Source organism: Hemitrygon akajei, unplaced genomic scaffold, assembly GCF_048418815.1.
Source record: "Hemitrygon akajei unplaced genomic scaffold, sHemAka1.3 Scf000154, whole genome shotgun sequence".
NCBI classification, from domain to species: domain Eukaryota; kingdom Metazoa; phylum Chordata; class Chondrichthyes; order Myliobatiformes; family Dasyatidae; genus Hemitrygon; species Hemitrygon akajei.
In genome coordinates this window covers 574,264-590,417 of record NW_027332040.1, presented here as the reverse complement: position 1 = coordinate 590,417, position 16,154 = coordinate 574,264, and the positions used below count along the sequence as shown (strand labels likewise).

At 45.2% G+C, this 16,154-nt stretch overlaps 1 non-coding gene across 1 annotated transcript; it reads left to right on the top strand.

The window, feature by feature from the left end:
* The first annotated feature begins 5,559 nt into the window (after positions 1-5,559).
* On the top strand, positions 5,560-5,675 carry trnal-uaa (transfer RNA leucine (anticodon UAA)). Its single transcript has 2 exons — positions 5,560-5,597; positions 5,630-5,675. It is a non-coding gene; the product is annotated as a tRNA-Leu (tRNA).
* Positions 5,676-16,154: the final 10,479 nt, after the last annotated feature.

Below are 16,154 nucleotides of genomic sequence, written 5' to 3'. Positions count from 1 at the left end.
AGCTTGGTTAAGACGGGTAATAAGTAGTAAGGATAATCCTGGGAATTGTAAAACAGTGACTTCTGCCATTTATGGAGGCTAACAGTTTGAAGGGGATTCTTCACGATAGGTTTGACAAATAATTATAGAAGCAGAACCACAGGCAATCAACTGGCTTTGTGAGGGGAAGGTCATACCGTACGCACCTGTATGACTTTCTGAGAGAGTGACAAAACAAATTAAGGAGATGGATGATCTGTGTATGGAATTGAGTGAGGCGTTTGACAAGTGCCCCCACAATAGCTCGATCCAGAACGTCGGGAGTCATGGTGAGTATCGGGCTGGCAGTAGATGGGGCGTTTCCAAAAGATGTGTTCTGTAACCCTGCTTTCAGATTCAGATTCAGTTTATTGTCATTTAGAAACCACAAATGCAATGCAGTTAAAAAATGAGACAATGTTCCTCCAGAATGATATCACAAAAGCATATGACAAAACAGATTACACCAGAAAATCCACGTAACGTTTGGCAATCCCCAATCCAGTGTCTGGAGAGGCTGCTGCGATTTAATATCGCGCTACCGTCTTAGCGCGTTCCCCGGAAAGGAGCTCCAAATCCCCCAGACAAAAACAAGACCAAAAACTAAAGCTACAAGACCTGCACAAAACCACATAGTTGCAACATATAGTTACAACAGTGCAAACAATAGCATAGTTGATAAAAATACAGACTATGGGCACAGTAAAAAATAGACCAAGATGTTAAAGGACTGTATGTTCAAAATAAATCACCAGAGTTTCCACAAGTCCCCAGGGTCCCGACAGACTCGCCATCCCACACCGGTAGCAGAAGGGAATACCCCAGCTATGGACTTCCAAGGCGCCGCCCGACTCAGCTTCGCAGACGCAGCACACAATGGAAGCTCCGTCGAAACCAGCAGCACAAACCGAAAGCGACCTGAGTCCGTCGAACCTCCGAGCCGACGACGATCCCCACCGGCACAGCTTCTCCGAGCACCATCCTCTGCCGAGCATATTAAGACGACCCCGCGAACAGCCATCGGCAACGCGACCCCGATGACTGGGGGCCTGTTCTTCCCAGCAGAGTCCCGGACCTCAAAGCAGCAGCAGCAACGAAGAAGGTCTTCCTGGAATTTCCCGATGTTTCTCCGTGCTTCCACGTCCGTTATCAATCGATTATGATTGCGCACGGCACCCCACTTCACAAATAACAGATATTTATCTGATATTTGTAAATGACTTGAGAGAAGAACTGTATATGTGAGTTGGTAACTTGCAGTTTGGGGCTCCACGTAGCATAGCGGTTAGAACCAGAAGATTCCAGCTCGGGGCAATGGAAATCGGAGTTCAATCCGATGTTCTTCTGGAATTAATTTGTACGTTCTCTCTGTGATATTTATGGGTCTTCTCACAAGGTAAACAAAAAAAGAAGAAGAACACAACTTAGCGATTAGGCTGGGGTAGAATTGAGCTTACTGGGCGCCGTGGCTCATTATTCTTCGCTTCATCTCTAAATGAATCAATGTGGACAGCGTAGAATTTCATCGCAATAAGAAGTTCATACACAATAAAATTTTAAACTGGATTACAGAGTACATATGGTAGATTTGATCGCAGTGTGGAGGAACAGGAGAGTCGTACTATGCAAGCCTATAGATCCCCCAAAATTTCCAAATAAGTTAATTTAGTGGTTCCGAAGGCTCATGGCTTAAGAACGAGCAACTCCGGATTAGTGATCTGACGAGGGAAGAGATGCTAAGGAAGTCCAGGTAAATGGGTGGCTGACGATTTGTGCAGGAGGTCATCGTATACACACATTGTTGGACTCTCTTCCAGTTTGGTGTGACTGGTGTAAGGAGCACGGGTTTTACACCTGGACCTAAAGTGATTTAATATTCTAACTGGGGACTTTGATGCAGCTGCCCGGGCATTAACATGTTGAATGCGCAAGCCTGCTATTGGGGGTTGGGGGATGGAGTAGGAACTAAAACTACAGGTGAGCAAGTAGTATCGAATAAAAGGCAGAGACGAGGTCAATGAACGCCAAAATGAAGGCCAAACTGGACCCAGTTAATGATCCCGGTGGTTCCGAAGCCGTGGTCAGTTTATGTCACAAAAGGTGTGCAACACTTAAGACAGACGTACTTCGAACCTGGATTAATACGTAACGTAGTGAGCCAGCTATTACAGAGATCTGGTTCAGAGCAGAAAATGGCTGTCCCGACAATAAAAGCTATCACGCCCCCTAAAATCCGTTTGCAGATTGGCCTAAACACCCAGGTCTGGTTGCCACCCAAATTCGTGTGCACCCTCATGTTTAAAATGACCCCTTAGAAATGCGCACATCGCTAAAATCCACGTGCACCCCCCAAATCTGCGCATATTCCCATATGCATATTAAATTATCCAGACGAAGATTCACTCCAAACACAAAATGGCGACCTGAACATTAAATTATCCGCACGCATCCGAAGGTCCGACGCAGCCAGATCCGTCTGAACCATCATATACACCCACAAAAACCTTGCAACTCCCATATTCGTCGACACACCCCAAATATATCCGCAACCCCATATTGGAACACACAACCCTAAATCAGCGCACGTGTGCAAATGCGTGTGCAAACCCATTTTTGAGAACTCACCTAAATCCGTGCGCATCCCTGGGTTCATGCCCTCCCCAAGACCGTGTGTACTCCCGTTTTCGCCGACATAAACGAAATATGCGCAATCCGTATTCAGTGCGCACCCCATACCTGCTGAAACTCCCACATGCACATCAGACTTTCCCAGAGCAAGAATCACTTCAGATAGATGTGAAAATGGCATCCTCGTCATTAATAATCCGCACGCAGGCAAATATTCGTGCGCAAACCTTGATCCGCCAAACACAGCCAAATCTATATGTATTCCAAATGTGCACGCCCATCTTTGAAAACACATCCCAAAATCTGCGCATATCAGCAAATCAGTGAGCTCTCCAAACACGCTGACACACCACATATATTACATTTTTCCAGAGCAAGAATCATTTCAAACCATTCAGCAAATGGCTGTTTTGACATTAAAATCCCCACGCACACCAAAATGCTATTTCAACTGCAGATAGGGCGACAGACACAAATCTGTGTGAACCCTTCTAAACATACTTCTAAATCTGCGCACATCACCAAATCCTTGCCCAACACTTAGGTAAATACTCAGGTAATCACTTTTAAATCTGCGCGACTCGCCAAATCCACGTACACTCCATAATACTGTTTGCAGACCCGTATTTGCCTAAACACCCCTGAATCTGCGCATTTTCCAAATAAGTGCGCACCCCCTTATTTGATAAAACACCCCCATATCCGTGCGCATCTCCAAATTCTGCAAGGCCAAACAGATATTTCACTGCTGCTCGGCGATAAAACATAAAAAATCGCGTGTACAATTAAGAATCATTAAAAAAAAAATTAGAAATACTGGAGTCATGATGATCATGATGAAGTCTGCTGGAGAGAGACATTTCCTGCTGTCCTCCATAATTCAAAGAGATTGAAGGATAAGGTTGCAGAGTGACAAAATGTGACCGGAGCACTTGGCCCTAAAAACTAATGCCTGCCGGGAGAAAACAGCTTCTGTCCTTTCCGCACTTTCTCGAGCAGTTTTAGGACTAGGTCGAGCCGGAACACAAGTGGGTAAGGATATTGACCTCAACATTAAAAATCGGCACGCAGCCCAGAATGCGTGTGCATCTCCAAATCCAGGCGTACCATATGCGGAGCAAAAGTTATTTCAAACGGTTCACAAAATAGCAGGTTGCAGCATAGAATAACAAGATTACTGTTGAAAGTTCAAAGTGCATTTATTTTAAAAGTATCTATAAATGAAACAACCTTGAGATGCGTCGCAACTCCAAATCGACAAAAACTTACTAATCTGTGAGAAGCCCGTGATCGGTAAACATCCCGGTATTGGCTTATACACCCGTAAATATATGCACATCCCCAAATAAGTGTGCACCCCTGTATTCGACAACACACCGCTGAATCTGTACACATCGTCAAATCAGTGTACATCTCTGTATTAGACGATGCACCGCTGAATCCAGACACATCACCAAATACGTGTGCATCTCCAAATCTGTTCACGTCACTAAATAAGAGCGCAATTTCAATGATATTTTTGTTGCTTTATCGATAAATGGAACAACTTTCAGATTCGCCACACCATCAAATCCGCCGACACACCAAATCTGTAAGAACACTGAGATCCGTGCGCACCTCCAAATCGTGTGTGCCCTCATGTCTATATACAACTTGAAACCTGTGTACACACCGACTAGAAAAATAGATTATCCCAAAACCTTTTCAAGAAATGACAAAATATGTGTACAACCCCAAATCTGCAAACTGCCCGCAAATCAAATTAGTATGCACCTCAAATCCAGAGACACTCCCAAATCTGTGTGCGCCCCAAACTTATTGAGAAACAGTCTAAGGAACAGGATATACAAGTCAATTGTAACATGAGAAACCTAATTTGCAGATGACACCTGGGTTTCATAGCGTGAGTGGACAGCGAAGTAGTTTATGAAAACTTTCAGCGTATGTAAAACAGCTGGAAAAACGGACCGAACATTTTGCAGTTGGAATCTAATGTGACATTCCATCCAGATGGGATCAAGAGCCACTGCACTTTGGCCGGACCTACCTGGGTAGATATATACAATAATTGTTAGGGAATTGAGGAATGAGGGAGAGCAGAGGGATCTGTGAATACAGTTCCATAATTCCTATGTAAGCTGTTCGCATCGCAAATCAGTTGCCACCCATATATGCCGAAGCAGCCCTAAATCTGCGCAAACACTTTAAACATTAGAGAACGGCATCTGTGGAGACTTAATCCCCGTTTGCTTTCCAGTGAGAAATGTTGTAGTTATATATCAGCTAACGACGCATTCTTCGAGACTAACAAAACTATATATATAGACGGCACAAGAGCCTCAGGACTCGCACGGCCACGTTCAAGAACAGTTACTACCCATCAACAATCAGACTATTGATCAAAAGGGCATAATGTACGCTCACGTGCCCATTCATTGAATATTCCGACAACCAATCATTTCACTTTAAAATCTATTCTATATTGAATAGCTGAGCATGCAAGGAGAAGCGCAGCAGACAGGCAGCATCGGTGGAAAAGGGAAAGTGTCATTTCCCCCTCACCTCCGATGCTCCAGAGAAAAAGAACAAGGTTGTCCAAATTTTGGTTAGTGCACAAACCGTCTAATTCAGGTAGCATCTTGGTGATGCTCTTCTGCACACTCTCCGAATCCGCGTCATCCTTTCTCTGGAGGATGGCCTGAACGGAGTGCAGCACAATTCCAGTGCTGTGATGCTGTACGCTCTGATTCCGCACATGCTCGGCATTCTGAGAAAATGCACTACGTCCATATTCATTTAAAATCCCAGGATATAGTGTGTGTTTGTATGTATACCCGCTCAACAAAACAGTCAGTCAGTTTATTCCGAAATACAGCTGTTTATCTGGCATGTGGAGAGAGTACTGCAGGGGCTGTCAGCGTGGCCGAGTGGTCTAAGGCGCCAGACTTAAGGCGAGAAAGCCGCTTCCTAGTAAACGCGAATGTTCTGGTCTCCACCTGGAGGCGTGGGTTCGAACCCCACTCCTGACAAATACTCTGTATTACATGTGCTGTTTTATAATGCAATCACTGTAATTTTACTGAGCGATCAAAGCGTGAACTGTTTGGGAGTACGAGAAAGAAGCAATTAAGATAAAGATTTTGATTTAGTCACAACAGAGAACTGAACAACGGGTCACATGACATGGTATTCGGGCTGCGGAGTTTGATGAGAACGAGGCCTCGTTGAGGAGCGTCTGTGTCACCTTCTCAGCCGTGGCTGTTTTTTGGGCAGAATGACATCAGGGCAATTCAGACACGTTGTTGGTCTCTATATTGAAACGGCATTTTACATCGTCGTTCTTAAGCGTACATCTGCCGTGGAGTTCAGTTACGTGCATTTAACACCTTTCTGGATTTGGGAATACCGGATTAATCATTCCGCACAGGATTATATTCTCTTTTTGTGGTTTAACAGGCCACTCTTCCTTGTTTTGCAATGCAGGTGTTTTAAATCGCACAGCACGGAAAATAGCCTTAGGCCCAATTGGTTGAAATTTCAAAGCGAATAAATTTTGCATCAGAGCCTTTCTATATACATGTATCACCATGTACAATCAGATTCACTTTCTCGTGGGCATCACAATAAACACAATAAAATCCATGGAGGACCGCACTAACAGGACAGCCAAAACACTCAATATGTATAACATAACACACTGTGCAAAGTCAAGCAAAAGAATAATGATAATAGCAATATTAATTGTTATTTTATGTAATAATCCAGGGCGACTACGAAGCCCACTGGAGTTTGTTTAGGTGTTACCGCTCACAGAGACAACCAGATAGAACTATAAAATAATAGATATTACAGCACGGAAACTGCCCTTTTGGCCCTTCTTGGCTGTGCCGAACCATTTCTCTGCCTAGTCTCACTGACCTGAAACTGCGCCATGTCCCTCCAAACCTCTCTCATCCATAGACCTGCCCAAGTTTTGCTTAAATGTCAAAAGTGAGCCCGCATTCACCAATTCATCTGGCAGCTCATCCCACACTTCCACCACTCTCTGCGTGAAGAAGCCCCCCCCCCCCCCCATGTTCCTTTTAAGCCTTTCCCCTTCGCCTTTAACCAATGTCCTCTGTTTTTTTTTTTCTCCCCTGGCCTCAGTGGAAAAAACCTGCTTGCATTCATTCTATCTATACCCATCATAATTTTATACACCGCTATCAAATCACCCCTCATTCTCCTACACTCCAGGGAATAAAGTCCTAACCTGTTCAACCTTCCTCTGTAACTCAGTTTCGCAAGTCCTGGCAACATCCTCGTAAACCTTCTCTGCGCTCTTTCAAACTTATTAATATCCTTCCTGTAATTTGATGACCAAAACTGCACACAATGCTCAATATTCGGTCTCACCAATCTTGTATACAACCTCACCATTACATTCCAAATCTTGTACTCAATACTTTGATTTATAAAAGCCAATGTACCAAAAGCTTTCTTTACAATCATATCTACTTGTGAAGCCACTTTTTGGGAATTATGTACCTTTACTCCCAGATCCCTTTGTTCTAATGCACTCCTCAGTGTCCTACCATTTACCTTCTATGTTCTACCTTGGTTTGACCCTCAGAAGTGAAATTCCTCACACTTGTCCGCATTAATCTCCATCTGTCATTTTTCAGCCTATTCCTCCAACTGGTTCAGATCCCTGTGCAAGCTTTGAAAGCCTCCAATATTTATATCATCAGCAAATTTGCTTATCCAATTTGCCACATTATCATCCAGATCATTGATATAGATGACAAATAACAAGGGACCCGACACTGATCCCTGTGGCACACCACATGTCACAAGATTCCACTCAGGGTAGCAATCCTCCACTACCACTCTCTGGCGTCTTCCAATGAGCCAATGTCTAATCCAATTTACTAGCTGTCAATGTATACCTAGCAAATGAATCTTCCTAACTAACCTCCCATGCGGGCCCTAGTCAAAGGCCTTACTGAAGTCCATGTATACAACATCCACTCCCTTCTCTTCATCTGCTTTCCTGGTACCTTCCTCGAAAAACTCTAATAGATTGGTTAAACATGACCTACCACTCAGAAAGCCATGCTGACTTTTTCTAATAAGTCCCTGTCTACCCAAAAAATTGTAGATCCTATCTCTTAGTATTCCTTCTAATAATTTACCTACTACGGATGTCAAACTTACCGGCCTATAATTTCCCGGCTTAGTTTCAGAGCTTTTTTTAAACAACGGAACTACATGAGCTATCCTCGAATCCTCCAGCACCTGACCCGTGGATATCGACATTTTAAATATTTCTGCCAGGGACCCTACAAATTCAACACTAGTCTCCTTCAAGGTCAGAGGGAATACCCTCAGGTCCTGGGGATTTATCTGCTCTGATTTGCCTTAAGACAGCAAGCACCTCCTCCACTTTCATCTTTATAGGTTCCATGACCTCCCTGCTTGTTTGCCTTGTTTCCATAGACTGCATCCTAGTTTCCTTAGTAAATACAGATGCAAAAAAAAAAACATTTAATTTCTCTCCCATTTCTTTTGGTTTCATACATAGCCGACCACGCTGATCTTCAAGAGGATCAATTTTATCCCTTACTATCCTTTTGCTCTTAACATACTTGTGGAAACTCTTAAGATTATCCTTCAATCTAAATGCCTAAGCAACCTCATGTCTTCTTTTAGCCCTCCTGATTTCTTTCATAAGTATTTTCTAATATGAATTACACATTGACAGAGGATCGAATATGCACGATTTAAAATTATTCACTTAAAGCTCAAACATTTAATGCAGATAGTAAATATGATTTCGAAAGTTATAAAAATAAAATTTGTACAACAGAAGCGTACTAGATTAAATGTAAAAAAAGGTTGCAATTCAGGTAGCAAAATATCAAATAGAAATGCAGGATACAGTAGAATTGATGGATGGATGAATAATTTTATTTCGTATGTTAATGACTTGGATGTTGGAACTGATGATCTTACGGACGGGTTTGCGGACAGGAGGAACATAGGTGGAGGTGCAGGACATCTGGAGGAAGCAGAAAGGCTACAAAAGGACGGAGACAGATTAAGAGAATGGGAAAGAAGTGTCAGATAGTACATACTGTCAGGAAATATATGGTCCTGCACTTGAGCAGAAGAAATAAAATGGAAGGCTATTTTTTCAACGCAGAGGAAATTGGAAAATTGGAGGTGCAAAGGGACTCTAGGTTCCTCGTCCAGCATTCTCTGAGGGTTGATATGAAGGTTCCGAAAGTGGTGAGGAAGGCCAATGCGATGTTCGCGATCATTTCGAGAGGAATGGAGTATGGATGCAGCAATGGGATTTTCAAGTTTTTAAATGCGCTGACGTGGCCTTACCGTGAGTATTATGAGCAGTTTGGAGCCCCTTGTCTGAGATAGGGTATGCTGTCACTGAAGACGGTTCAAAGGTGGTTTAGAAAATTATTCCGGGTTGAAAGCTTTGTCATGCGAGAAGCATGTGAAGGTTCTGCGTCTCTACTCACGGGAATTCAGGAGTGTCAGTGGTTCCTCCTTCAACCACCCCTTGATCTCTTTCAGTGTTTATCACTCGTGTCACCCAGCTGACTAATGTACCTTGTCTCCCGTGTCCATCACTCATGTCTCCCGGCTGGCTACTGGTCGGTGTCTCCCCGTGTCTATCACTCGAGTCACCTGGCGGTTTAGGCACTCCTGCTCCATGACTAAACTTAGCTTCATTCAGTTTCAGCAGCAGCTGATAAATATATTGATTCCCTGCTGGAACTAGTCGGCGAGACCTCTCTCGGAAAGAGGTGCCCTCTGTTGCTCTAATAGAGCGGCAAGTACTTAAGGGGGAAAAAAAAACAAATTCAGACCTGCCAGTGGAAAAGGCGTCTTCGCGTTCCAACATTTTATCAGTTAATCCCTGTTTCCATTCCTCGAACATTTCACAGGAGTTTCCTGTCGCTGTAGCTGCTCCCAGAATGTAACATGACAGGTTTAGACGGGATGCACCTCACAGTTCCTCCTTCCCGCTAATCAATCTACTTAGCAGGAACTTGCACCTTCTCAAAAGCAGCTCTGAACAAACGGTGAATGGACAAGGTGTTCAAAAAGCGTCATGGGGAGACGTGGGCAGTGGACCCAAAAGCACGACACAGACACTGAACAACCAGGAACAGGACTAGGCGTGAGAAGGAAGCAAGGGAAGAGAGGAAGAAAAGACGCTGGACATGACACAGGACCCGGACGAGACAAGGATTCCGGCTCTGGACTAGGACTTGACAAGGAGAGCGGAACCAGGACATGGAACTGGGTACAAGGAGCCTGGGCTCAGACTTCCAGTCAGAGACTAGACAAGGACCCAGACCCTGGGTCTTCACTCGGGCTCAGACTCCTGAACCCGGCGAGGACAAGACAGGGCTACAGGACGCGGTGTTGGCACAGGACTAGACGTGAGACTATTGGACAGGACAAGGGGACCCCAGCACAGGACGAGGGAATCCCAGCACCGGGCTGGGCGAGGCACATCGACAAGACAAGGACGCAGAGCAGAGGCTTGGACAGGACAAGGACCTAGGACGTGACTGGGACTGGACGAGACCCCGAAGCCTTGACTTGGTCGAGGAAGGGAGGGGGACGCAGAACACAGACCCTAGTAAGAGACAGGAACATGCAAAACCGAGCCGGGACCCCTCCTTGGATACAGGACGGAGGGCTGGGACTCATTACACAGAACGCTGAACACGACGAGACAGTTCCCAACGTTAGGAAGCGGCAAAACGGCCGGACCTACCTAGCGAAGGCATGGACACGGATAGGCAGTTCCCAACGCTAGGTAGCCGCAAAATGACTGGACCAACCTAGCGAAGGCGTGGACAGGAACAGACAGTTCCAAACAGGGCGAGGCTCCAGACACAGGAAAAGCGAGGCAAGGCTCCAGACAGAGGAAAGGCGAGTCAACACCCCAGAGGAGGCAAAGTTCCAGGGGAGGCAAGGCAAGGCTAGTCTGCAGGTGAGGCAAGGCTCCAGGCAGAGACGAGGCGAGGCAAGGCTCCCAGCAGGAAGGTTAGGGGGAGGGATACAGACGGGGGCTTTGGACAGGAACGATCCAGCAGACAGAGGCTGAATCCTGAAGCTATTTATGATGCCAGCCCAAACGAGAATAAGCTGCCTCAACAGAAACTGGGGAAACCCGGAAAACCTGGAATAAGGAACTAGACTGGACCGTGAACCGGAATGTGGATTTCACGGACCGGATCATGACAAAAAGTTCTATCTGTTCCTCTCTTCGCATGCTCCTTGGAGTCCATCTATTTCAATGTAATCTGGGCAGACCAACAATGTTGTGTCAATAGTCTCAGTTACTCCAACATCTGCTTCCGTAAGTACCAGCTTCAAGGAAAATTATCCATCGTAGGGGTACTCGTCAGTACTCACCCCGGAACATCAAGGGCACTCACTGGCGCCAAAGGCAAATGCGTCGGACACCGGTTGTAAGTGGATCTGTAAAGCAAATTATCGTCAGAACCTGTGTCAATTATGTCTCCAGCATAAACACCATCAATCTGTTGAGATACATCAGAGCTTGGCCGCAGTATCCCTGCAGGAATAGCATTTTTCGCACTCCCGCTTAAAATGTCTATCTTCCCGTCAGTTGCAACAGAAAACGCTGTTCACGGCACTGTTCTAAGGATCTTGCTCAGTAGCAGCCGTCGCCTTGGTACATCACTGCGTCATATATCGAAAAACGCGCAACGTGGAATCAACAGTGAAGTCAACCACCGAATGCCCCGCGTCACAGGGAGGGGTTCTCCATTTATACCCTGTTGAACAAAACTATCACATGACCTCTCACTGGCGGGGGAAATGACTCACTCCACCATCACAAGACCATTACCTCATCTCCAGTATAGCCTCAATCACGTAATGGTCACGTGACAGGTACCAGATACCCACGGGTTCGTAACAATCGGCATTTGGTTCTTGGTGGCAGCTCCAACCGATATCACCCCAATGACGTCGGTCGTCAGATGTTTCTCGACGACCTGCAAAACCCACACTTGTGTGACGTTAAGGGCGCTTCAGGAACAGAGGTTTCTACGGAGAACTTTGCTCTCATGATGGAGGCCTCCCACTTCTCCATCTCGTTTTCTTGCTCTATAACATCTCTGAGTAAAGACGGAAGAGGCCGCATCTTTCGAGTCATTCGAATATGTAGAACAATCACGTCATGTGACAACCCGCTCTTCACAATTTGCTTTTCCTCAGTTTCTCATAGACAGTTGAGTGTACCCTTTGCAGTTCAAACAGAGCAGCAGCTTCGCCAATCTGAAAATGTAGGCAAGCAATTTAGCTCCTTCTTACTAAAATGTGTGCCTAAACATCATCCTCAGATCGGCTGCGTTTTCAGCAGTGGCAATTACATCTTCGAGAGCTTGCAGGTAATTGGCTGATGTGGCAATATCTTTTCTGTCTTTAGGAAACTCGCTATATCAGCGGACGGACCGTTCAAGCTCTCTGCCAGTCTCAGTTTCCTCATATTATTCATCCAGTAACTGAGAAGTCTGCTCAGCCCAAGCCTCATATTCTTCATCCCCATCGGATGTGGGCTTGATGCCACCGAACTTTCCAAGCCTGCAAAACTGGCTTTCCGAAGAAATCCCTCTGCGGTTATCAGCCGGAGATGTAATAGCCAAACCGAGTTCAGAATTTAAATCAACTTCTGAATGAATCATTAGACCGTTCACATCGAACGGCCACTTCGCCTCACTCCGCAGAAACGAGAACAACTTGTCTTTAAAGTCTTTGGCGTCAGTTACGGAATACTCGACTTCCAATTCAGCACTCTCTCCTTTTCTCCACTCTTCTCGGAAAGTACGGACGGCCCATGGCCCCGCCTCTCCAGATACTCCAATGGGAACAGGCAGAAACACTCCCCTCAGGTCATCGCCTGTTTGGATAAAAACATATTTACCCGCCATTTAGTCAAAGTACCGTCCCATGATCGTAACGTTCACTAATATTTACGATAATTGAAACCCTTAAGCAATTAATTAATCTGGACTTTCCCTCACTGAATCCTTCGTCCTCGATCGCCCAGTTGTGGCTTGTCCTGTTTACCCAGAATGTGAATTTCATGCTCAGTTTCCTGTCGGGCAAGATGCTTGTGCTTGAGGGAGGAAATGTTGTGGCCATTCACTTCGGCTGATCACTTTATCCACCTGTCGTGGTGGAGAACAAACATCCTCCATCACTTCCCCACCTACTGCTTCTCGGGTCGTGGCTGAATCAGCCCACTTCCGTCGCTTCGGTCTTGTCCAGAGAACCCTGGTTTTCTATAGAACTCTGGTCAGGTTGCACAAACTTAAACAGTTCTTTCCGGATGGCAGAAGCCAAGGCAATGACTGGGAGGATCAGTCTTGTCATAAAGGGAATTGATGTTGCCGCTTTATCAGTCTCTGGTTAGATTCCATCTGGAGTTTAACATTGGTTTCGGTCGCCCCGTTATAAGAAAGAAGCCGAGGCTTTGGAAAGCTTTCAGCAAAGTTTCATAGGGAGGAGATCTAAAAGGAGGATTTGCACGAACTTGAGTTATTCTTTCCAGAATGGCAGCCAGCAAGGGGAGATGGAGAGGCATAAATACAGTAGGCAACTGTAACCTATTACAAAGAATTTAAGTATCGGATAACAGAGGACACGTAGTTGAGGTGAGAGAGGAAAATGTTCAAAGGAGATGTGTTCGGACATGATTTAAACAAACCAAAGCAGAGAGTTGCGGGTGTCTAGAATGCATTTCTAGCGTTGTGGTGAAGGCAGGGGTAATTATAAGATTCAGAGACAGGCTATCAAATGCACGGAGAAGGGTCGGATATGGAAAACATGCAGGCAGGGTGATTAGTTTAATTAGGCATCACCGAATTAACCATATCTGCCCAACATCACAGACTAAATTGTCTCTTCCTGTACCGAATTGTCTCACTGAAGAAATAATCCCTGATGAGGGAAATTTATTTTCCACCCCATCGTGAATATCATTTCCTTCATTCTGAGTCTATGACCCATGGTAAAAGAATTGTCATTCAAGGGAAACATCCTTCCAGCAGTCGGTCGAATTACCTGACAGAATCCATCAATTCTCCTCACAATTCAAAAGAATGCAGGCCCAACTCAGGCACTCTCCCCTCACAAAGACAGCCTGCCGTCGCTTGTAGCCGTCGGGTCAGTGTGAGGAATAGTCCCTTCACTCTCTCTGTTGCAGGGATAACTTCCTTGAGGAACTGTGCCCAGACCTGGAAATAATATTTAACGTGCATTCAGGCGGGGGGATTAGTTTAATGAGGCATCCCTGGCTTACTTACGTCAGCCCAACATCACAGACAAAAATGTCCTCCTCCTGTCCTGCACGTTTGAATGATTTAACAGAAGAGGGAATCACTCTTGCTGAATATCCCCTCCTTCATTCTGGGACTGTGACACATGGTAATATAATGATCATTCACGGTAAACATCCTCCTTGCAATTGGTCTGAATGATCTGAAATTAATCCAGCAATTCTGCTCACAATTCCAGCGAATACAGACTCGCTCTCCCCTCACACGGCAAGTATGCCATCTACGGAACTATACTGTCAGTGTGAGGAATAGTTTCGGCACCCTCTCTTTACTAGTGACAACTTTCATAAGGAAGTGTGACAAGACCTGGATCTAACATTCAGGGTGCATTCCCACCACACCTGCAGGACACCTCCTAGTAATATATCTCTATAACTCTCATCAATCCTCCTGTATCACAACACAAAAATGTTTGACTCCATAATTATTTGCGGTACCTGAATGTTAACTCTTAGTGATTTGTTGACAAGGAACGTCAGGTCCCTTCGAACCGTTCAATCTGGCCCCATGTAAATATTGATTTTCTCATTTTTTCCCCCCGGGAATGAATGGCCTCACATAACCCTATATACTATCCGTTTGCCACAACTTCGTTCCTTCACTTCTGTCTGCATCCCGAAACCCTCACTGTGCCCTTCTCACTACGAACCCTGCCATTCAGCTCTGTACAACAGCCGACATGGATATAATATAATATAGTTCGTCCTCACATCCAGATCTCCACTGTAGACTGTGAACAGCTGCGGTTTCAGCCACAAACCCTGAGTTACCTAAATGTTTTAACGTGGTCCATTTAAATCATCTGTCTTACATTAACCTGCTGACTAATTCTGACACACGCATATTATCCAGAAACTCACGAGCTTGTCCGAAACTTTCTTAAGTTCTTCCAATACCACATTCATAATTTCCCAATTTTCCAGCTGTTCGTCCAATCCTGAGCTCACACTGACACTGCTAACCCCGTGGGTGTGGAAATGGAGACTGGGTCTGTGTCTCTACTGTAGAACAGTGGTACCGAGGTCAATGGAAATGTTAACCATCAGTGTAGGCGTTGTATTGGTAATCTGTGTCTGGGTCTTGAGTTCAGTGTGGGACTGAATCTGAATTTCTCTGCTGTCTGAAACTGTGGAGCTAATGAGCTGTCGGTGTGTCTGTGCTTTGTAACACACCTTGTGTGTCAGAGAGGAGCGACTGCTCTGGTGCCTCCACATGAGGGAAAATCGGAGTTGATTGAAGTTTTTCTCTGTTGGTAGGAAAAGGAAAGTCGGTCAGTAAGGGAGGGGTATTTGCCAGACGGTTGTGTGAAGCGGCCGTTGCAGCGTGAGCCACTGTCAATCTGTCGGTCTGACCCTCTGTCTTTTTCACACAGTTATAATATAGCATATGATGCTTGTCATTCTTTCATTCACTTTCATCCATCCTACGTCGATTCATCTCCCAATTTAGAGTCCTATGTTTAATATTTACTATTGAATATTCCCTTTGCAGATCGAAGCATTTCTTCCTTTGAGTTCTGGCAGGTCTGAGATGCTCTTAAGATCCAATTACATCAGCAACATCTCAAAATTCTTTTCCCAGCACTTTGTGTGTGTCGCCTTCCCCTGAGGATTTCCAGCATCTGCAAATTCTGTCATTTTTAGTACATCAGCATCGTGGTCATCCGAACACTGCCATTCCGCGTGTGTGTGTTCGTGTGTCCAGGATGATGTCGGAAATGGAAAACCACAGGGAGAGAAGTTTGGGTTCGGACGTGTCGTTGAACTCTGTTCACAAGTGGTTAATTAGCGGAGAGAAAAAATGAAATTTGTAAATGTTGCTGCTTCGGGTGTTTATCAATGGATCTCCGGCATTCTTTTCACTAGGTGAGGAACCGTGGAGGTAATGCCTAGGAATTTAGAAGCGCTTGTCTTCTGTCGGCCCAATATTTACATCAGAGACAATGAATGGTGCTGAATTACCATGATTGTTCAAGTGACTGTAGTCAGACAGCGGCATAACAGTGTCTCTGGAGACTGATCCTTTCTATAAATGAAGGGCGTTTTGAATACATTAGCTCAGAGTTTCTGAAAGAGCTGTGAATTCAGGAGCAACACAATTGGCAGTTTATCACGGAAATGG